At 42.4% G+C, this 22971-nt stretch overlaps 1 long non-coding RNA gene across 2 annotated transcripts; it reads right to left on the reverse strand.

Moving 5' to 3' along the window:
* Nucleotides 1–18303: 18303 nt before the first annotated feature.
* Nucleotides 18304–20807, reverse strand: LOC110504303 (uncharacterized). 2 transcript variants are annotated; one of them, XR_002470573.3, is made up of 4 exons: nucleotides 19404–20807; nucleotides 19046–19196; nucleotides 18791–18864; nucleotides 18304–18641 (listed from the first exon to the last, which is right to left on the reverse strand). It is a non-coding gene; the product is annotated as an uncharacterized LOC110504303 (long non-coding RNA). The 2 variants fall into 2 exon arrangements; XR_016491562.1 differs by lacking the exon at nucleotides 19404–20807 and having other exon boundaries at nucleotides 19046–19394.
* Nucleotides 20808–22971: the final 2164 nt, after the last annotated feature.

Genomic DNA, 22971 nt, shown 5'->3' on the forward strand with positions numbered 1-22971 from the left:
GTCCGTTTCACTTTCACTTTTATTCCCCTTTGGCCAAGTGACAGTGGGATGTGCAGAAATGTTACAGCATATTAAACCAATAGTGAGAAGACGGGGGTGCCTGGTGCTGGCCTTGAAGAATGTGTGTGTGTGTGTGTGTGTGTGTGTGTGTGTGTGTGAGCACATACTTGAGCAAAGTACACTTGTGTGTTACGTTTACAACTTTGTGTGTGTGTGTGTGTGTGTGTGTGTGTGTGTGTGTGTGTGTGTGTGTGTCTGCATGTGGTGCAGTATATTATATGATATGAACAGCATATATTAATCTGAGTGTGTGTATGAGTGTGTGTGTGCTGTCAGGGGGCCAGATTGGGACAGGTACAGTGTAATAAAGGAGCTGGGAGCCGGGGCAGCTGCAGTCCCTTGGGCAGACAGAGGCTGAGCCAGTGCCACTGAGGGTTCGGTTGCTTGGCAAAACTCCACCACGGCCTCCTCAGAAAAGCCCAGGGAAACAGCAGATCCCGCAGAGTGCCAACAACCCCCCCCCCCCCCCCCCCCCCCGCCACACACACACACACACACACACACACACACTCCCATAGGGCTCCTACCTCATGCTGGTGACTGCTGAGAAAGAACCGTGGACCTGCTGTTGTCAACTCCGATGTCGAGCAATTAAAATGAGACATGCATAGTTGGGAAGGCAGAGAAATGAATGGTGGGGAGAACAATGTGGGTTCCTGGCCCCCGGTTCAGAGAGAAATCCATAACTTTTAGATCTGAGAGGAAAACATATCAGGGGGAAGTTACGATGATGGATTCTGACTTGATGCGTGAGAGAAAACGCAAGCATTCATGCGGCAATGGGGAAGATCATAAATGATCCCTAATTTGAGAGGAGGCAGATTGAAAACATAACGGCAGATTTGCCTAATTGTCATCATCTGCAGCTGTCAGCGAACGCCGGCGTTCGGGGAAACCTGCACTGACTGGTCGGTGGTGGCGGTGGCGGGACTCCTGCCAGGTTACACCAGTGCAGAGCCACGGCCCAGTGTCTGTGGAGGGACAGAGACAGTCACGGTGACAGGTGGCGCTTTGAAGTGGTGACGGCAAACCGTAAATCTTGGCTTTTGGGGTCGGGGGATTGAGTGAGGAAATAGTGGCTTGCACTTGTGAACTCTAGTTTAGGGAACTCCACTGGGGTAAGGTGCTGAGTCTGACCCTCTCCTCCCCTATCATCCTGCCTCGTCCTTCTCTGTCAGCAGAGTGTACTAGCCTGTTACAGAATTTTAGCGCTTGCCTCTGCAAACAACAGGCTTTATTCCATCGAACCCTCAGTAATGTAGTCTACCATATATATAAACTTTTTTTTTTTTTTTTTTTACACTGAAATTAATTCACTGAATGGTTTCAGGTAAGTAAAAATACTAGGTAGACTTTCCTCACATTCCTCAAAATACTGCCTCAATTTCAAGTATAAAGGCACATTCAAGCAGTAGTCTATTTAAACAAAGATACTGCATAAACGTTGGTAAAGCAGGTTTGATCTATTTAGCCCCTACTATGATACTTTTCGCTACAGAATAATCATTTTTTAACCTTGCATGACCATATTTGGTGTTGTATTTTCATTTGGACAAATATAATATCTTGTTGACTAAAATCTTGGTGAAAGACATTACATAATAAAGTAAATAAAAGTCGAAAAAGGCACCTAAGGACCTAACCTTCTGTCACCACCTGAACATTACACATGACATCATTGCGGTGTCAGTCTTTATGTTAGGTGGCGGACATTGATGAAATGCTCTCCAGCGGCACGTTTTGCTGTTCTAGGAATCATTTTAAGAATATAAATCAACAATGAAGTGATCTTCACTTCAAGCATGAATGGAATTATGAAATTGTTCGTAGAATGTGTTTCTCACTTTTAGGAATACTATGTTCAAAGAGAACTATATGAAGATTTTAATTAATACAATTCATAGTTATATTTTTGTTTAAATTAATTCAACTCTACAGTATGAAAGAATTAGACTATGTAACAGCAACTATATGACTATTAACATACTTGTAATACTGTACATCATAGTAAATAATTCAGATATATTGCTAAGGGCCTTTTTCCTTTTTGCATGTTTCTTGGAGGCATGATGCAAGTGTTTCAATTACTTGCACCAATGAGAGGCAATTTCGTTTTTTCCCAACTTTACTTTCATGGCTCATTGAAATCATAACCAATTTAATTCCACTGAAATAACTACCAAACATTCAAATAAAGTTTTGAAATCCAAAGGAGTAGGAAACAGACATTTTTACTAGTAACATGTTTGTCCTATAATACAAGCATGCATGTGCCATTCAATAACTAAAAACCCACACTGGTCTATTTAAATAATCTACCTGTCTATGTTTGAGATTAATCTGGTATCTTTTCACACTTATTCACGTTTTCATCATTGAAATCTAATGAAACATAAATGTTAAGGAAAGAGCATTTGTAATGATCAATGGAACGTCAATACTAAATGTCTAAACTAAACATGAAGTATTACAGTTTATATTTGGCTATTATTCATTCAACATGTTATTGTGCAGAAGGGAGAAACATGTGTTTTAAATCATGAGAATATTTTTGATCTGATTCCAGATTGAAGGCTAATTAATAAATAAATATTGTGCCTCCAACAAAGAGTTACATGTGATAAAAGCACACAGAGGGCCAGAGATAATTTCAGACAACTCTGATAATCTGAAGTACTCAAAAGGGTAGATGTCTTGTGGTAGATTGCATAGAATCCTTGAAAGATACCAACGTTCTGATAGTTCACTGGTAAACTTTGAAAGTTTTCAGTAATTACCCTCCCTTTGCCACCCTAACTGGGGTATCTGTAACTATCTATTCATTCAAACCGTTAAGAGCAATAATCATAGAGGTGAACGATCTTACATTGTGCAAACAATTTGATTAACCTGGGTCTCTCTTACCATTTCCACATCTGATGCAGACTTGACACTTTGACACTTTCATTATGGCTGACTTTGGTTTGGTTATTTTTAGGCGGGTGGGGGTTGGGGGGGGGGGATTTCAAACTTGACCTTTAACCTTTTACTGCAGTGGGCTAAATCAGGGTCACACAGAGTGATTCTTGGTAATCTTAAACAAATCTACTTTGAAACAAAAGTATACACCCCACACACATGGTTATGGACTTAAAAGAGGACACCTGTACCATGTCAGATATAGAGTTGAAATGTATTCAATTTTGAGTTTCCATCCTAAATATGACACTTTATATACATCCCAGAAGAACGAAATCTGCCAAAACTGTTTGACATAGAAACACCAGATTTTCGTTGGGGTTTTTGAAACAATATTTATTTAATGATGAAATTAGGAAAAATATGAATAACATTCCACTCATGAGGCTAAAGAGGGCCCGTTTGGTCATTGACTGCAGGAAAGGGCTAAGAATTCCACACCATGGACTGGTGAAGATGTAAGAGCAGCTGCTAAAGAAGTGGGATCAGGATTCCAAGTTGTTTTCTTGTGTCAGCACTCACAGTGCCGACTGTGTTATTTTTGCTGGAGGGCACTTGGCATCTCTTTACCGTTTAAGTGGTCCTGGAAGAATGCCCAGAGATTTGACACCAAAAACACATTAAAGAATGTGAGCGTTTCACTTTCCTGTAGAGAAATATACTTTTCAACCAATTTCATGCTTCATGTCCAAAAACCCACGTTTTTGTTATCGCACTGCATTGGAGTTTGAGGAGGAAGCACCCTACGCCCTTCCGTCCTGCTCTTGGAGGATCTGCTTGAGAGGGCCGGGGCTACGGTGCTACCAGTTTTCTCTCACTGACTGAACCTGCCAAGATGTGGAGGAAATGATGGTTCATGGCAAATTGAAGACCTGTGGCTATCAGGAGACTTTCGCACCAAACAAAACATTCGATTTATGCTGCGGGAAACAAAAGAGCTGACGCTCGCAAAAATTTTCCTGTTATGATCATATCAATTCATTTGACGCACACATCAATCTAACTGCAGAGTGTTTCTCATAGACCTTAGTGCATCGGGGGGGGGGGGGGGGGGGGGTTACCCCTCTAATCCCATTGCTTAACCCCTTTCCAAGGAAGACCCATTGGACATGCTAATGGCACTGCATGCTAAATAGTCTAGAAAAAAAGCAAGTCAACCATAGAGATTGTTGGACAACACAGTTGTTGTTGTTTTTTTACAAGATACTAAGTAGGCAGCATTATGATGTATAATCAAAGAGGTCGTGTGGATTTATTGATCAATAGCAATAACTCAAATGACCTGGGTTTGTGTCAAGAGTCTACACCCTGACTAAGCCTGGGGAGGGGCGGTTACTACCAAACTACATGGAATTGTTTTAAGGTCACACCAAGGATCATTTTGCTATTTGATTTGGAGTTTTAAGACCCCTTGAAATATCAAAAAGAATATATATATATTTTGTCCCTACCTCACTGGTATTAGCCCATACAAACACATTGAATAACAGATTCACTACATGAAACAACAGATAGTCCCCAAAAATAATCTAAAGGAAGTTTCTTCTAAATTGTCTGTCCTATATCTGAGAGATATAAGAAAGATCAGGAATCAATATTATTATTATTATTATTATTATTAATATATATTTTTTTTTACATTTATTTAACCCCTATTTGTGTCACTAAACAGTCTCCAAATATACTTCAATTATTGTTTTCAAGTGGTACCGGGGAACCTCTAGGCAAGTCTTGTGAGGCCATGAAAGTGTTTGCGAGAGTCTCATCTGTCCATAGAGGAGTCATAATAGTTTTGTAGGCCAAAACCGTTCCGATGCTACAGATGATTTTGTGAGAAGACCCATTTTCAGGATGTCTCATTGTCTGTCACCCTTCACAGCAGATGTGGAAGTGTTACATAGGAAGATATCTCAAGCTTAAACTGTCGGATTGTTTTATAAAAAAGCACACAAATTTTTTTTAATGCTAATTACATTTCCATGCGGGCGTGGACATCGACTGTCGGGGTTTTTAAAGGAACACCCTGACCACGGGATTACCCATAGACCCTAGGGGTTTTGCTCATTCCCTATAGCACAGGGACCTTAGGTGTCGGTGCCAGGATGTTCACCAGAATAACTTCCTATGGAAAGTTGCTCTGGCCCTTGTCCAAGTTTCCTATGTTCCCATGTCATGCTTTAAGGGAATTATGATTTAAAGTTAATGCCAGGATGTGGACATACAGTATGGTATAAAATTCTCCCGTCATCCTCCATAACTTATAGAACTTGACTAAATGGACAAAAAGCAACCGCAGACGACAGACAGTCATGTAATGTTTATACTGTATGTTCAAATGTTGAAAAAGATTCAAGTAAAGAAAATAATTGCTCTCTGTTTGAAATTGCAGTGTGTACAATGAGCCTTTTCCAAGGCCAGTGTTGGGTTGGGGAAAGCTATGAGGGCGATAAATCCTTAGGTCGCTGGTTAAAATCCAGCGTGAAGGACCAATATTGATGCACTAAATAATTGAATCTACCGTCTTTCGTACAACCAGTGCAGGAGACCAAATTTAATCACAAAACACAGACTGTGACAATTCGTTCCATATAGAAAAGATGTCCACTTCATAACAACAAGCAATTAGCGGCTTGGTAGTGAGCGAGCCCAACAAGTAAATAAACCCAACGTGAGTGACACTGGCTCTTTATCAGTGATTTTATTTTCTCTCTGAGCCAGGTCTGCTCAAAGACAGAAGGTGCAGGAAATGATATCTTATCTTGAATTCAGCTTTAGAGGAGAGGTGAGAACTCTGCTTTAGCAGTAGCTTGACGGACTGTCAGAGGAGTTTGCTGGAAATGAATTACATTATCTGTGTAAGACAAGTGTTGGAACTGAGAGAGGGAAATAATTACTGTTAAATGCAACATGTTTAACTGCCATAACAGGATTCAGGGGTTGTTTTTTTTACTCAGATAATGTATCTATTATTAGATTTTCCAAATTAAACCACTGACATGAATTTTCTTTCCTTTTATGATGTTTTTCGGATTAGCCAGTGAAAGTAATAGATTACTTTGTTGTCAGTTCCTTTGAAGGCAAGTGAAATGCAGTCTCGATAACAATTGTCCATGTGACGATCACTTCCAAATCATTTACCTAAACCCATACACATTAGAAGTAGGATTCACGATTATTATGAAGATTAGATTGTTTGGAGAAAATAACCTTCCCATTTTAAATTCCATTACTTACAAACCTAACCTATTTTTCAACCATCAAAACACGTCACATCAAAACTACATCAGTACCATCCCCACAGGTCAACGTAGGTACTGTGTGCTGAAAGGTTATGGTGTAAGTCCTGGCTCTCGCACACGAGCCCACAAACACCCCACGCCCGCTTCATGCTGCTAAATGTCAGCTCAGTCCATATGGCCCCCTGGCAGGCAGCTGCCAATTCTTTGCCCTCGTCCAATCACAAGTCTCAGAGCCAGAGTCTCCCGAGCCCCATTGCTGCTACGGCTTTGAGCAAGCCCACCCGGCCCACCCAACCCTTTAACGCTCTGCTCCTTCAGCCCCCCCCCCCCCCCCCCGCTCCCTTCCAGTGTGTCAGCTCACACTACTTCACAATAGGGCCTGGTGCTCGACACCTGCTCATCTGGGGAGGGGGCTACAGGCACATCTGCTCCTCGGGCCTGGGCCAGCCGAGCTCTGCCGCTCTGATTAATGACTCACCAACAAGGTAGAGGCCCCGCAAACACGGACGCACAGCGCAGACAAACACAAAGAGGACAGAATCACTAGAAAGGCCTGACGCCTTGAACACTGACCTCAGAGTCAGCCCTGTTGTTCCAGTCTACTGTAAGGATCCAAGTGAAATAGCCCGGCGAGCGTGCAAGCCACATCTGTGGATGTGTTAACATCACCAATTGAAATAAACAAATGAATTAGAAAGGACAAAAAAAACTTCAGTACAGCTGAAAAAACCTTATTGTTTGACTATGAGAAATACTTTACGTTATTACTTTACATTTGATCTAGAATAAGTTGGTTGTAAAATACCAAAAGAGACCATTTATTTGAGTAATGGGACATTGGATCAATTTAGGCAAGCTCTGTCTATGGGAGAAAGGAATGAATGAATGGACAAAATGATTGTGTACATTTCCTGTGTTCACTTTTATTTCTCTCTCTCGCTCTCACTCTCCCTCCCTCTCCCTCTTTCACTCTCTATTTCTCTCCCTCTCCCTCTCTCTCTCTCTTTCGCTCTCTCACACATAGATGGCGTGCATGTTTAAAGTGTGTGGGGAGGGAGGACTGTGTCAGGGGGCGTGGCCCTACAATTAACCCTGCTGTGAGGTTCAGAGGGCGGCAGGAGGAGGATGAGGAGGATGAGTAGGCTCCCCACCTCCGGAGGCTCTGCTGGGGGAAGGTTTTGGGGAGCGCACGCTTTTGGTGGTGGAGGAAGGGGGGGGGGGGGGGGGTCAGCCTTGCTGCAGTGTCTGTGACTGCACTCACTACACTCACACTCCACAAGCCTTGGCTCATAATGCCAAGTGACCTGCAACAATTTGATTCTTTTTTATTATATGGAATTTATTTCATCTGTATTTTTAGCCTATTTTAATTCTTGTTTTTTCGCGTTTCTTTAAAAATGTTTCTATTTGACGGAAAAGTCTATTGAAATTGTTTGAATGCATTTGAAATGAAAACCTTTGATTTCATGAAGGTTTTTACAGAGTACGGAGCAGAACTTTCACCCTTTAATTTGATGCTGCACGTAAAACACACTGTATATTTTTCTTTGTGGTATATATGGGATGAATTTGGTACACACTATTTATGCTTCATTTGGACTGGAATGATATCAGTCATCCACATGAAATAATGTGCTGTTATTTCTTCTACTAGCAACTTACACTAAACTGTAATGTTATACTATACGTTTATGTACTTTCTAAGACAACTGAAGTAAACTTGAGACCGAGCGGTAAAATAACTCTGTACCTCATCTGAGCATTGAACCTGTAACCCGCTGGTCTTGGTCCTAAACCATACTTTTCTCCTAACACCAAACCCATATCCAAACCCTGTCATATTATAGTCCACGTTTCCATGCCGATTCGGGAACCCTTTATGTTTTTACTTGACATCACCTGTGTGTCAGTGGTTGAGTTAAATACGTCTCCAGGTTGTGTTGTCTCCCGGGGGAAAGCTTGACATCTCAGAGATCTCGGAGACCTTTTCAGTTTTGAGAAATCCTGACAATATTTGATGGAGTCAGTAAAAGGAGAACATCCTCGAAACAGGGGGTGCTTATTATATTGTTCACTTGGGTCTCAGAGGTGCAATTTGACTTTAATGCATAGCCAAAAGTCTTGTGGACCCATGTCAGTGTTTCAATCAGCAATTTGAGTCCTATGTGCTGACCCGGGCGGGACGAGTGGAAGGACACCTGCGGTGCAGTGGTTTAAGAGAAACAACTAGTAATCATCCGTCTATTTTAACTGTGTTATTTTGCACTAGTTACGTGGGGGGAAAACATTTCTTATCATGGTGTCTCACACATAAGAGAGTGTCGAAATGAAATGTGTTGAGAGGCTTTTCCATGGAGTGTTGAAATAAAGAAATGTCTGCACGTTCAGCATTAATAATAACTTTACAGTAGGCACTGAGGAACTATTATGAAATATGGATCTTAGGTAGAAAACATTTCATTTAGGAGAAGGAAATGTTTCTTTTTTTAAATGATGGTTATAGATCAAATAATTAGTTATAACACTTAACAGTTCAGTTATAAAACTGCACTTTTCAACATGCTGTTATTAAATGAATAACAGTAGGGTTACAAATGAAAAGGCTAATGATTGCAATATGTTTGAGTAAAATTGTATATATCGATAATTGTTATTACTAAATTGTTACAGTTTACACTGTTATTGTGGTCTTGTGAATTTTTTTTACATTTTAAGACTAAACATGACTTCTTAAAGGGAATATAAAACTGGCAGTTAATAAATATCCCCATTTAATCAACTGTCTGAGGTAATTGCAGAAAACAGTGCAATATATCAAACAATGAAAACATTTCAATATTCCTTGTAAGTGGTTTCAAAGTTTCTAAGATGTCCACCATCCTCAATTACTTCTTGAGGAATTCTTTCATTTCATTTATATTCAGAGAAGTGTGATCCTCTGGGGACAAAGTGCCTACAGGGTCCAGAATTATCATCTAAAACACAACATCACATATGTAAATGAACATAGTGTTATTGTTGGAAAGTGTCCGTTTTTCCACTGTCTTTGGGGGGGAGAGGGGGGGGGACGACTTTCTTTCTTTTGATCTTAATCATCAGTGCCTGAAACGATAATAGATATTTGCCAACGTCCCTGGTGAGAGTCAATATTAAAACGCCACAGCGCAGGACAAGAAGGCAGGGTGGTATTGCCCACGGGATGACATAATGAAATGTAATCAGGAAATACGGGGACATTCTGTATCTAATGCAGTAAATCAGTGTTACCATTGTTGTATTTCTTGTGCTGTCATAATCATATCAATTTCATGTTTTAATGTTTAAGTGTTTATTCCTGAATCAGAGCGTTTTATTTATGTTCAGGTAAGACAACTGCAACAGTCGGACTAAACCTTTAAAATGTCACTCTAACATTGACTTTCCACAAAAAGATGTGCTACAGCAGAAAAAACATGAGAGTTGATTTAGTGTATGTGTGTAAAACTCATAATATTAATGCCTTATAATGCCTTTTCTGAATATGGTATTTTACATTCTTCAAACCTAGAGATTTCCCTTCCAGTGTACGTCAACGTTTGACTCAATCCCAGACGACCTATATAACTTGGTATGAACATGACAGTACTGATAAGAATCTCTACTGTTATCTCTACTGTATAGGGTGAGTAGTGGTAACGTGGAACAGGTCGCCAAGTGGGGACACTTATTAAGCTTTGTAATGGATATCTTTAAGTGTGTACAATAACATACCCAACAATCAATGCCTGTGTGTCAGTGAGGAAGTATGTGATGATAAACAATTGGTTCAATGGGTATGGCATCATCATTGTGGGCGTGGCATCTCATGTAATGACACGTGTCTCCAGAGGCATAATGGTAAGTAAAATTACATAGTGCTCTGAGGTTAACAATGTTGAAGGTATACTTCGGGATTTTTGCACTTTAGCTACAGTACTTCCCCAGAGTCAGAATAACTTGTGGATACAATTTTATGTCTCTGCGTGCAGTTTGAAGGAAGTTTCTAACTAGCGCTAGCGCAATGACTGGAAGTCTATGGGTATCTGCTAGCATGGTATGACTCATATGACTTCCAGTCATTGCGATAACACCAGCTAGCATTGGCTCACAAAACTACCTATAACTTCCTTCATACTGGACAAAGAGAAAAATTATTCTAAGTTACCCTGACTCTGGGAAAATAGATAAGGGCCTCGATGCCAAAATCCGAAAGTATCCCTTTAAGGTTATAAAAAAATATTCAGTGTCTCATTACAACATATTTTGTAATGGGATGTAATTGTGAATCAAAATGAATGTAAAAGATTTTCATTCTACATTTAAGAATGTTGACATTTTGACAGTGTTCCAGTATTCCAGTCGCATACTGGGGCACCATGTTACTGTCAAACTGGAACACCCTGTTACTGTCAAACTGGGACACCCTGTTACTGTCAAACTGGGGGACCATGTTACTGTCAAACTGGGGCACCATGTTACTATCAAACTGGGACACCCTGTTACTGTCAAACTGGAACACCATGTTACTGTCAAACTGGGGCACCATGTTACTGTCAAACTGGGGCACCATGTTACTGTCAAACTGGAACACCCTGTTACTGTCAAACTGGGACACCCTGTTACTGGCAATCTGGGACACCCTGTTACTGTCAAACTGGGGCACCATGTTACTGTCAAACTGGAACACCCTGTTACTGTCAAACTGGAACACCCTGTTACTGTCAAACTGGGACACCCTGTTACTGTCAAACTGGGGCACCATGTTACTGTCAAACTGGGGCACCATGTTACTGTCAAACTGGAACACCCTGTTAATGTGAAACTGTAACACCCTGTTACTGTCAAACTGGGACACCCTGTTACTGTCAAACTGGAACACCCTGTTACTGTCAAACTGGGACACCCTGTTACTGTCAAACTGGGGCACCATGTAAATGTCAAACTGGGGCACCATGTTACTGTCAAACTGGGACACCCTGTTAATGTCAAACTGGGACACCATGTTACTGTCAAACTGGAACACCCTGTTACTGTCAAACTGGAACACCCTGTTACTGTCAAACTGGAACACCCTGTTACTGTCAAACTGGAACACCCTGTTACTGTCAAACTGGGACACCCTGTTACTGTCAAACTGGAACACCCTGTTACTGTCAAACTGGGACACCCTGTTACTGTCAAACTGGAACACCCTGTTACTGTCAAACTGGGACACCCTGTTACTGTCAAATTGGGACACCCTGTTACTGTCAAACTGGGGCACCATGTAAATGTCAAACTGGAACACCCTGTTACTGTCAAACTGGGACACCCTGTTACTGTCAAAATGGGGCACCATTTAAATGTCAAACTGGAACACCCTGTTACTGTCAAACTGGGACACCCTGTTACTGTCAAACTGGGACACCCTGTTACTGTCAAACTGGGACACCCTGTTACTGTCAAACTGGGACACCCTGTTACTGTCAAACTGGAACACCCTGTTACTGTCAAACTGGGGCACCATGTTACTGTCAAACTGGAACACCCTGTTACTGTCAAACTGGAACACCCTGTTACTGTCAAACTGGGACACCCTGTTACTGTCAAACTGGGACACCCTGTTACTGTCAAACTGGGACACCCTGTTAATGTCAAACTGGAACACCCTGTTACTGTCAAACTGGGACACCCTGTTAATGTCAAACTGGAACACCCTGTTACTGTCAAACTGGGACACCCTGTTAATGTCAAACTGGAACACCCTGTTACTGTCAAACTGGGACACCCTGTTACTGTCAAACTGGGACACCCTGTTACTGTCAAACTGGGGCACCATGTTACTGTCAAACTGGAACACCCTGTTACTGTCAAACTGGAACACCCTGTTACTGTCAAACTGGGACACCCTGTTACTGTCAAACTGAGACACCCTGTTACTGTCAAACTGGGACACCCTGTTACTGTCAAACTGGGACACACTGTTAATGTCAAACTGGAACACCCTGTTACTGTCAAACTGGGACACCCTGTTAATGTCAAACTGGAACACCCTGTTACTGTCAAACTGGGGCACCATGTTGCTGTCAAACTGGAACACCCTGTTACTGTCAAACTGGAACACCCTGTTACTGTCAAACTGGGACACCCTGTTACTGTCAAACTGGGACACCCTGTTACTGTCAAACTGGAACACCCTGTTACTGTCAAACTGGGACACCCTGTTACTGTCAAACTGGGACACCCTGTTACTGTCAAACTGGGACACCCTGTTACTGTCAAACTGGGACACCCTGTTACTGTCAAACTGGAACACCCTGTTACTGTCAAACTGGAACACCCTGTTACTGTCAAACTGGGATACCCTGTTACTGTCAAACTGGGACACCCTGTTACTGTCAAACTGGGACACCCTGTTACTGTCAAACTGGGACACCCTGTTACTGTCAAACTGGGACACCCTGTTAATGTCAAACTGGAACACCCTGTTACTGTCAAACTGGGACACCCTGTTAATGTCAAACTGGAACACCCTGTTACTGTCAAACTGGGACACCCTGTTACTGTCAAACTGGGACACCCTGTTACTGTCAAACTGGGGCACCATGTTACTGTCAAACTGGAACACCCTGTTACTGTCAAACTGGAACACCCTGTTACTGTCAAACTGGGACACCCTGTTACTGTCAAACTGGGACACCCTGTTACTGTCAAACTGGGACACCCTGTTACTGTCAAACTGGGACACCCTGTTAATGTCAAACTGGAACACCCTGTTACTGTCAAACTGGGACACCCTGTTAATGTCAAACTGGAACACCCTGTTACTGTCTAACTGGGACACCCTGTTAATGTCAAACTGGAACACCCTGTTACTGTCAAACTGGGACACCCTGTTACTGTCAAACTGGGACACCCTGTTACTGTCAAACTGGGGCACCATGTTACTGTCAAACTGGAACACCCTGTTACTGTCAAACTGGAACACCCTGTTACTGTCAAACTGGGACACCCTGTTACTGTCAAACTGGGACACCCTGTTACTGTCAAACTGGGGCACCATGTTACTGTCAAACTGGAACACCCTGTTACTGTCAAACTGGAACACCCTGTTACTGTCAAACTGGGACACCCTGTTACTGTCAAACTGGGGCACCATGTTACTGTCAAACTGGAACACCCTGTTACTGTCAAACTGGGACACCCTGTTAATGTCAAACTGGAACACCCTGTTACTGTCAAACTGGGGCACCATGTTACTGTCAAACTGGAACACCCTGTTACTGTCAAACTGGAACACCCTGTTACTGTCAAACTGGGACACCCTGTTACTGTCAAACTGGAACACCCTGTTACTGTCAAACTGGAACACCCTGTTACTGTCAAACTGGGACACCCTGTTACTGTCAAACTGGGACACCCTGTTACTGTCAAACTGGGACACCCTGTTACTGTCAAACTGGGACACCCTGTTAATGTCAAACTGGAACACCCTGTTACTTTCAAACTGGGACACCCTGTTAATGTCAAACTGGAACACCCTGTAACTGTCAAACTGGGGCACCATGTTACTGTCAAACTGGAACACCCTGTTACTGTCAAACTGGAACACCCTGTTACTGTCAAACTGGGACACCCTGTTACTGTCAAACTGGGACACCCTGTTACTGTCAAACTGGGGCACCCTGTTACTGTCAAACTGGGGCACCATGTAAATGTCAAACTGGAACACCCTGTTACTGTCAAACTGGGACACCCTGTTACTGTCAAAATGGGGCACCATGTAAATGTCAAACTGGAACACCCTGTTACTGTCAAACTGGAACACCCTGTTACTGTCAAACTGGGACACCCTGTTACTGTCAAACTGGGACACCCTGTTACTGTCAAACTGGGACACCCTGTTACTGTCAAACTGGAACACCCTGTTGCTGTCAAACTGGGGCACCATGTTACTGTCAAACTGGAACACCCTGTTACTGTCAAACTGGAACACCCTGTTACTGTCAAACTGGGACACCCTGTTACTGTCAAACTGGGACACCCTGTTACTGTCAAACTGGGACACCCTGTTACTGTCAAACTGGGACACCCTGTTACTGTCAAACTGGGACACCCTGTTAATGTCAAACTGGAACACCCTGTTACTGTCAAACTGGGAGACCCTGTTAATGTCAAACTGGAACACCCTGTTACTGTCAAACTGGGACACCCTGTTACTGTCAAACTGGGACACCCTGTTACTGTCAAAATGGGGCACCATGTAAATGTCAAACTGGAACACCCTGTTACTGTCAAACTGGGACACCCTGTTAATGTCAAACTGGAACACCCTGTTACTGTCAAACCGGGACACCCTGTTAATGTCAAACTGGAACACCCTGTTACTGTCAAACTGGGACACCCTGTTACTGTCAAACTGGGACACCCTGTTACTGTCAAACTGGGGCACCATGTTACTGTCAAACTGGAACACCCTGTTACTGTCAAACTGGAACACCCTGTTACTGTCAAACTGGGACACCCTGTTACTGTCAAACTGGGACACCCTGTTACTGTCAAACTGGGGCACCATGTTACTGTCAAACTGGAACACCCTGTTACTGTCAAACTGGAACACCCTGTTACTGTCAAACTGGGACACCCTGTTACTGTCAAACTGGGGCATCATGTTACTGTCAAACTGGAACACCCTGTTACTGTCAAACTGGGACACCCTGTTAATGTCAAACTGGAACACCCTGTTACTGTCAAACTGGGGCACCATGTTACTGTCAAAATGGAACACCCTGTTACTGTCAAACTGGAACACCCTGTTACTGTCAAACTGGGACACCCTGTTACTGTCAAACTGGAACACCCTGTTACTGTCAAACTGGAACACCCTGTTACTGTCAAACTGGGACACCCTGTTACTGTCAAACTGGGACACCCTGTTACTGTCAAACTGGGACACCCTGTTACTGTCAAACTGGGACACCCTGTTAATGTCAAACTGGAACACCCTGTTACTTTCAAACTGGGACACCCTGTTAATGTCAAACTGGAACACCCTGTAACTGTCAAACTGGGGCACCATGTTACTGTCAAACTGGAACACCCTGTTACTGTCAAACTGGAACACCCTGTTACTGTCAAACTGGGACACCCTGTTACTGTCAAACTGGGACACCCTGTTACTGTCAAACTGGGGCACCCTGTTACTGTCAAACTGGGGCACCATGTAAATGTCAAACTGGAACACCCTGTTACTGTCAAACTGGGACACCCTGTTACTGTCAAAATGGGGCACCATGTAAATGTCAAACTGGAACACCCTGTTACTGTCAAACTGGAACACCCTGTTACTGTCAAACTGGGACACCCTGTTACTGTCAAACTGGGACACCCTGTTACTGTCAAACTGGGACACCCTGTTACTGTCAAACTGGAACACCCTGTTACTGTCAAACTGGGGCACCATGTTACTGTCAAACTGGAACACCCTGTTACTGTCAAACTGGAACACCCTGTTACTGTCAAACTGGGACACCCTGTTACTGTCAAACTGGGACACCCTGTTACTGTCAAACTGGGACACCCTGTTACTGTCAAACTGGGACACCCTGTTACTGTCAAACTGGGACACCCTGTTAATGTCAAACTGGAACACCCTGTTACTGTCAAACTGGGACACCCTGTTACTGTCAAACTGGAACACCCTGTTACTGTCAAACTGGAACACCCTGTTACTGTCAAACTGGGACACCCTGTTACTGTCAAACTGGGACACCCTGTTACTGTCAAACTGGGACACCCTGTTACTGTCAAACTGGGACACCCTGTTAATGTCAAACTGGAACACCCTGTTACTTTCAAACTGGGACACCCTGTTAATGTCAAACTGGAACACCCTGTAACTGTCAAACTGGGGCACCATGTTACTGTCAAACTGGAACACCCTGTTACTGTCAAACTGGAACACCCTGTTACTGTCAAACTGGGACACCCTGTTACTGTCAAACTGGGACACCCTGTTACTGTCAAACTGGGGCACCCTGTTACTGTCAAACTGGGGCACCATGTAAATGTCAAACTGGAACACCCTGTTACTGTCAAACTGGGACACCCTGTTACTGTCAAAATGGGGCACCATGTAAATGTCAAACTGGAACACCCTGTTACTGTCAAACTGGAACACCCTGTTACTGTCAAACTGGGACACCCTGTTACTGTCAAACTGGGACACCCTGTTACTGTCAAACTGGGACACCCTGTTACTGTCAAACTGGAACACCCTGTTACTGTCAAACTGGGGCACCATGTTACTGTCAAACTGGAACACCCTGTTACTGTCAAACTGGAACACCCTGTTACTGTCAAACTGGGACACCCTGTTACTGTCAAACTGGGACACCCTGTTACTGTCAACCTGGGACACCCTGTTACTGTCAAACTGGGACACCCTGTTACTGTCAAACTGGGACACCCTGTTAATGTCAAACTGGAACACCCTGTTACTGTCAAACTGGGACACCCTGTTAATGTCAAACTGGAACACCCTGTTACTGTCAAACTGGGACACCCTGTTACTGTCAAACTGGGACACCCTGTTACTGTCAAAATGGGGCACCATGTAAATGTCAAACTGGAACACCCTGTTACTGTCAAACTGGAACACCCTGTTACTGTCAAACTGGGACACCCTGTTACTGTCAAACTGGGACACCCTGTTACAGTCAAACTGGGACACCCTGTTACTGTCAAACTGGGACACCCTGTTAATGTCAAACTGGAACACCCTGTTACTGTCATACTGGGACACCCTGTTAATGTCAAACTGGAACACCCTGTTACTGTCAAACTGGGACACCCTGTTACTGTCAAACTGGGACACCCTGTTACTGTCAAACTGGGGCACCATGTTACTGTCAAACTGGAACACCCTGTTACTGTCAAACTGGAACACCCTGTTACTGTCAAACTGGGACACCCTGTTACTGTCAAACTGGGGCACCATGTTACTGTCAAACTGGGACACCCTGTTACTGTCAAACTGGGACACCCTGTTACTGTCAAACTGGGACACCCTGTTAATGTCAAACTGGAACACCCTGTTACTGTCAAACTGGGACACCCTGTTAATGTCAAACTGGAACACCTTGTTACTGTCAAACTGGGGCACCATGTTACTGCCAAACTGGAACACCCTGTTACTGTCAAACTGGAACACCCTGTTACTGTCAAACTGGGACACCCTGTTACTGTCAAACTGGGACACCCTGTTACTGTCAAACTGGGACACCCTGTTACTGTCAAACTGGGACACCCTGTTAATGTCAAACTGGGACACCGTGTTACTGTCAAACTGGGAAACCATGTTACTGTCAAACTGGGACACCCTGTTACTGTCAAACTGGGACACCCTGTTACTGTCAAACTGGGGCACTCTTCTAGATGGAGAAAAAAAAGCTAGCATAGCTGCATTTTACTTAGAAATATATTACCTCACCAACATTTAAAAACCCTAGCTAGCTATATACATAACCATCCAGGTATATAACATAAAATGTTGATTCTGCTGTATTTGACTCAGGTGACAAAAAAAGTGTAATTGAAATTGTTGAGGGGTGAAAGGGTCTTTCTGGTTGCATTCTACAAAATGTGCACTAGAGTGTAGAGTTGAGAATGTGCTGATAGGCCTAGATGTAGTTCCTTTTGTTTATAGGCTATACAATTAAATATACATGGTATCATTATAATAAAATGTGGTAATAGTCATAATAATAATAATTATAATAATAATAATAATAGTAATCATAAATTATAATTATAAATGTTTCATAAACATACCTAAATAATGTTTTTATACAATAAGTTGTATGAATAATTGAAGTTTAGCATTCAAATATTTAAATAACTTATATACTCTCTCATTTCTGCTCCTTTACAATTAAGAATTAAGAGTCCCTCTTTGCCAATCAAGGTGTCCCAATTTACCATGATCAACAAAAACATGTGGTCTCAGGACATTTTGGGCTTGAAGAGTCACCCATCCTGTGTTTAATATTTCTTTCTTTTCATTTAGTTTGTGTAGTTTAGTAGAGTTCTTAAGCTATTTAGAATGGTATCATGTCAGAGGTTAAGATTCTGAAAGGTGTTCAGCAAAGCACATTTTCAGAAAGTGTCCCACTTTACCAATACTCACCCTATTGGATTTTTTATTTCACCTTTATTTAATCAGGTAGGCTAGTTGAGAACAAGTTCTCGTTTACAACTGCGACCTGGCAGTTATAGGTAACGCTTGAAGGTTTAACGCTGTAATATCCAGTCGCGAACCACAGCGTCTCGAAGCAATGGATGTGTTGACAGAGAAGGAGGTGACCTCACGGTTTGGCAGCCAACAAACTAAAACGAAAACAACAATTCAAATGGTTAATTTTGTCACTCACGATGCTGCAATAAAAGTGTCAATTATGCAGCCCAGTTGCTGAAACATGAATTTCTGTGGGTCTTGTTTAAATGCCATATTTCACAGGCATCTCTGAAATCAGTACCAGATGTTGTCATCAGCTCCCCATCCTGCTTCCTCTGTCCAATTCCCACCAAGCAGTGGAACGTGACACTTTCCCTGGAAAATACAATAAAATAAAGAAACTAATGCACAGATATTTCCTTTCACAAATGTTTTGACCCTCGCGCTCTTGCAGAAAGTACAAGTCTCATGTACATAATATTTGAATAAAAAAAGCATAGCAGCACATTGCAGTAAATCCAGAGCCGACAGCTACCACTGGGCTTTCATCGTGTACCTGGCCGGGGTGATTTATGCGAGGACGTAGTGCTCATGCGTGTAATTCCTCCTCCTATCCTTTCGGCGGCCCGTGTCCCCAGCAGAAGATGGATGGCGTGAATGTCGGTGTGTGGATCTCAGGATCCATGAATCGGCCCAATAAACGGAGGCTGTTGACACATCCACCAGGTTCTTGTTGGGATATACAGTATATTCCTTAAGGAGCTATTCTTATACATTTCCTATACTGCATTATTCTACATAAGTAAGTAAATACATAGATTTTACCACTAACAAAATACTGTTGTTAATAAATTGGAAAATAATTTGTTTAAGTTTGAATATAGTTTGAAAAAACGGATCAAGGCATAGCTTACCCTTTTTCCCCCCAGCTTTCAATTGGTCTGTGTGAGTGTTGTAGTGAGTTGGCTGCTGGGAGCTCTGACCTTGTAAAAACACACCTCCTCAAACAGGGCTTTGGATTGTGACATCACTCCCACAAGTGAAGGAGCAGCTGGATTAGTCCCCTGTGCTAAATGAGGGCCGGGCTCTTTTGCACTGGAAGCTAATTGTGTCTCTTGTTGCTGGAGTTGTGTGTGGTTTCCCTGTGTAGCTCAAGCCCCTGCTAAGACCACACTCCTGGCCCCGCTGCAAGGCTTGTACTGCAGATACCCTCACCCTTTGGGGCGGCAGGGTAGCCAAGTGGTTAGAGCATTGGACTAGTAACTGGAAGGTTGTAAGATTGAATCCCCAAGCTGACAAGGTAAAAATATATCATTCTGAACAAGGCAGTTAACCAACTGTTCATAGGCCATCATTGAAAATAAGAATTTGTTCTTAACTGACTTGCCTTGGTAAATAAAGTGTGTTTGCTTTTAGGGAAATTATAACCATAGATATATTATTATAGATGTATATAGCTATTCCTCTCACATAAAACAGGAACTAAAATACAATGACAAACAGTGTTTTTCTCCGACAGACCCCACTCTTGTAACCAGTTTAATTCACTTATATCCCTTTACAATGCAGAATACTGTATGTTTTCTCATAAACCTACAGTATGTGATTCCCTGAGAATGATTTCAAGTACAGGCAAGAACCAGTAAAAGGTGTGAGGGAACGCGGATGAAGTGAAGAGCTCAGCTCCTGCGACCACCTGCAGTCCTAAATTGGGCAATTAGAGCGGCAAAGGGTTTTCTTTGTGGGTAATACTCTGTAATGAGTTCAACAGTTCAAATCTGCCCAAGGCCCCACCTTCACCCTCACAACCCCCCTCCAATATATATATATTTTTTTAAATCTACATGACAAAGACAGAGCGCCTTGACATCGCATCACAGCAGCCGTGCGTTCGGCCTGTCATTCTCTTTAATCTGGCTCTTCCTCCACCTGTACCATCAGTACTCTCCATTCCCCTCTTCCTATGATTCATTGACCAGATCCCCAAAGCTGCAACCAGGTTCTGCAAATCCCCCTGTTCTAATTAAGATTTCTCTCACCCCCACTTGTGTTTTTTTTCTCCGAGCCCAGCTCCCAACACGGCCTGAAAAGTTCTGCCGTCTGACACGAAATCAATGGAGCCCGGGCAACTGGGGCTCAGGTATCGGATTTCAGGTGGGCCCAGAGGTGCGCTGCCTGGGTCCAGGCTGCAGCGCCGAGCTGTCCACAGCCGTTAGCGCAGTACATCCGAGATGTGAAATCTTTGGCTGCTGGGTAAAAATGTCAAGCACTAATAGGTTCCGTTGTGATTAGCCGAGATGGAGTTCAAAAAAATCTTCAATAGAAAATCTGTTAGAAACAATCTTTATAAGGTCTTAGGGTCCCCCGACCCCCCCCATTCTTCTTTTTTATTAGGCGCTGCTCGTCTCTGGAGACACAAAGAATGGTGTTAATAAATAAATAAATAAATACATGTTTCAAATATAAGAATAGTGGACTTGGACGGTGTAAAGCTCAGGTCCATTGTTATGACCATAAAGAATATTCAGGAAGAGATCTCCTTTAACCCCATGATGCTCTCATTTTGAGGGATGTTTTCCACCCCCCTGAAACTGCTCCAAGATATAAACCTTATTCACACTTTTTTTTTCTCACTTGTCTTTCTCACCTCAAAGTTTCAGTAGGGGGATCTGACCTTTATAGCTCAAGGGCATCTTTGAGAGAAAACATATTTTATTTAGCGCTAGATATCTCGTATTACCTGGAGATGGGAACAAGCCTCTTCGATTTTTGGTGTCGGAGTCATCGTTTTCTAACATGAAATCTATCCAAATAAACTATTGACAACGTGTTCAATAAGTAAACTTATTAGGCTAAATAATATTGAATAATAATAAGGTATCTATTAAAACAGACAATATCATTACAGTATACGTTACATTATTTGACTCGGACACAATCATTTTATATAAATAATTCTAGTTGTATTTATTTCAAATGCCAATCAGTAAAATGATCTGCTGCCACTATAGTATGTAAACAGTTTGAAGGTTTGAAGGTTGTGCAACATTGTTAACCGTTTCTCATCAAAATAAACTTTATCTATCACTTTTGTCTTCAATCGACTTTGAGAAACATTGTTTCCATTCTTCACTCTTTCACAATTTGTCTTCTCCGTCTTTGAAGCATTTGGGTTCTATTTCTGAAAGCCCCAGTGAGCCTCGTCCAACTACTTCATCAAAGCACAAGCTGGAGACACTTTGAACGTCTCACATAAGGTAGTCTATGCTTTTGTCACAGAACTGTTTCTCTCCATCACGAGCGAAGAGGGACTTGTCAGTTGTCCTGTAGCTGCCTGTCGTACTATAGGTCAAGGCATCACTGGACCCCCAAATCGGCCCTAAGAGTGCACTTAATGAAGAACATGAAGGATGACAATTTATAAACAATTTAACAACCTTGCGGCCCGCCAAGTCAAGGGCATTAAATACTTTACATGGACGTGCCTTTAGGCTGGAGGGTGCAGATGTTTGGGTTATGTCGTGGGACAGTTTAATGTTCAGCCGGGAACAGGATTCTACATCCCTTATTGCTCTCTATATTAAGGCTGTGGTGTCCGATGCCTGTCACAGATGGGACATATATTCATCAAGGACTAGGCAGGGGTCATGCCGTGTACACCATTGTAACAAGTTAGACTTCCATACGTTTGTTGGACGGCTGTTTTTCGACAGTGAAAATATAGGGTACTGTGGGCCTAGGTCACAATTTTATTTGTGGATGATTGTTGGATCCAAGAAGATAAAAGATAATTGTATATATATATATATATATATATACACTACCCGCCATCGACTGGGGCTCAATCCCCATGTTTATCCCACTCACCCGTCTCCCCGTCTGATTTCAGTACTGTCACAATAAAGTGTCAAAATTACACAAGTAGGCTAAGATTTATTTTTTAAACGATTGAACATAGTTGCAAGGCCCGAAATGCAATTTTAAGTGTCTCTAATACCTTTATATTAAACTGTGCCTGCCAATGTAAATAAATAGGTACGCTTACTATAAAGTGGAACCCCCACGATGCAAAGCAAGCATTGGGGATATACTTCAAAAGATCCACATATGCACAAACCCTTGACCGAGCCCAGAGGCATATTTTTTAATTTTTTATCATAGCCCGAAGGTAGGCTATTACATTTGTGCAATTTTTCGTGACTTCATGTCAATCAACTTGCTCTTAACAAATCTAAATCATTGTTTAGTGTTTCGGTATCAATATGGGCTTATTAAAAATGAAATAACCTGCAGATATGGAGTACATTACAGTATGCACTCGCCTATGGTTATAACTGGTTATAATTAAGTATGACCATTTAAAAAATCTAAGTGAACTTAGATACAGTATATGCTTAGTTGCTGTCAAAACAGCTCATAAAAGTCTGCCAGTTGTATCAATACTTAATAGAGAAACCAGCTGCCCTCTGAATGTGCACAAAG

Source organism: Oncorhynchus mykiss, chromosome 25 (genome assembly GCF_057628025.1).
Source record: "Oncorhynchus mykiss isolate SJ-2025 chromosome 25, ASM5762802v1, whole genome shotgun sequence".
NCBI classification, from domain to species: domain Eukaryota; kingdom Metazoa; phylum Chordata; class Actinopteri; order Salmoniformes; family Salmonidae; genus Oncorhynchus; species Oncorhynchus mykiss.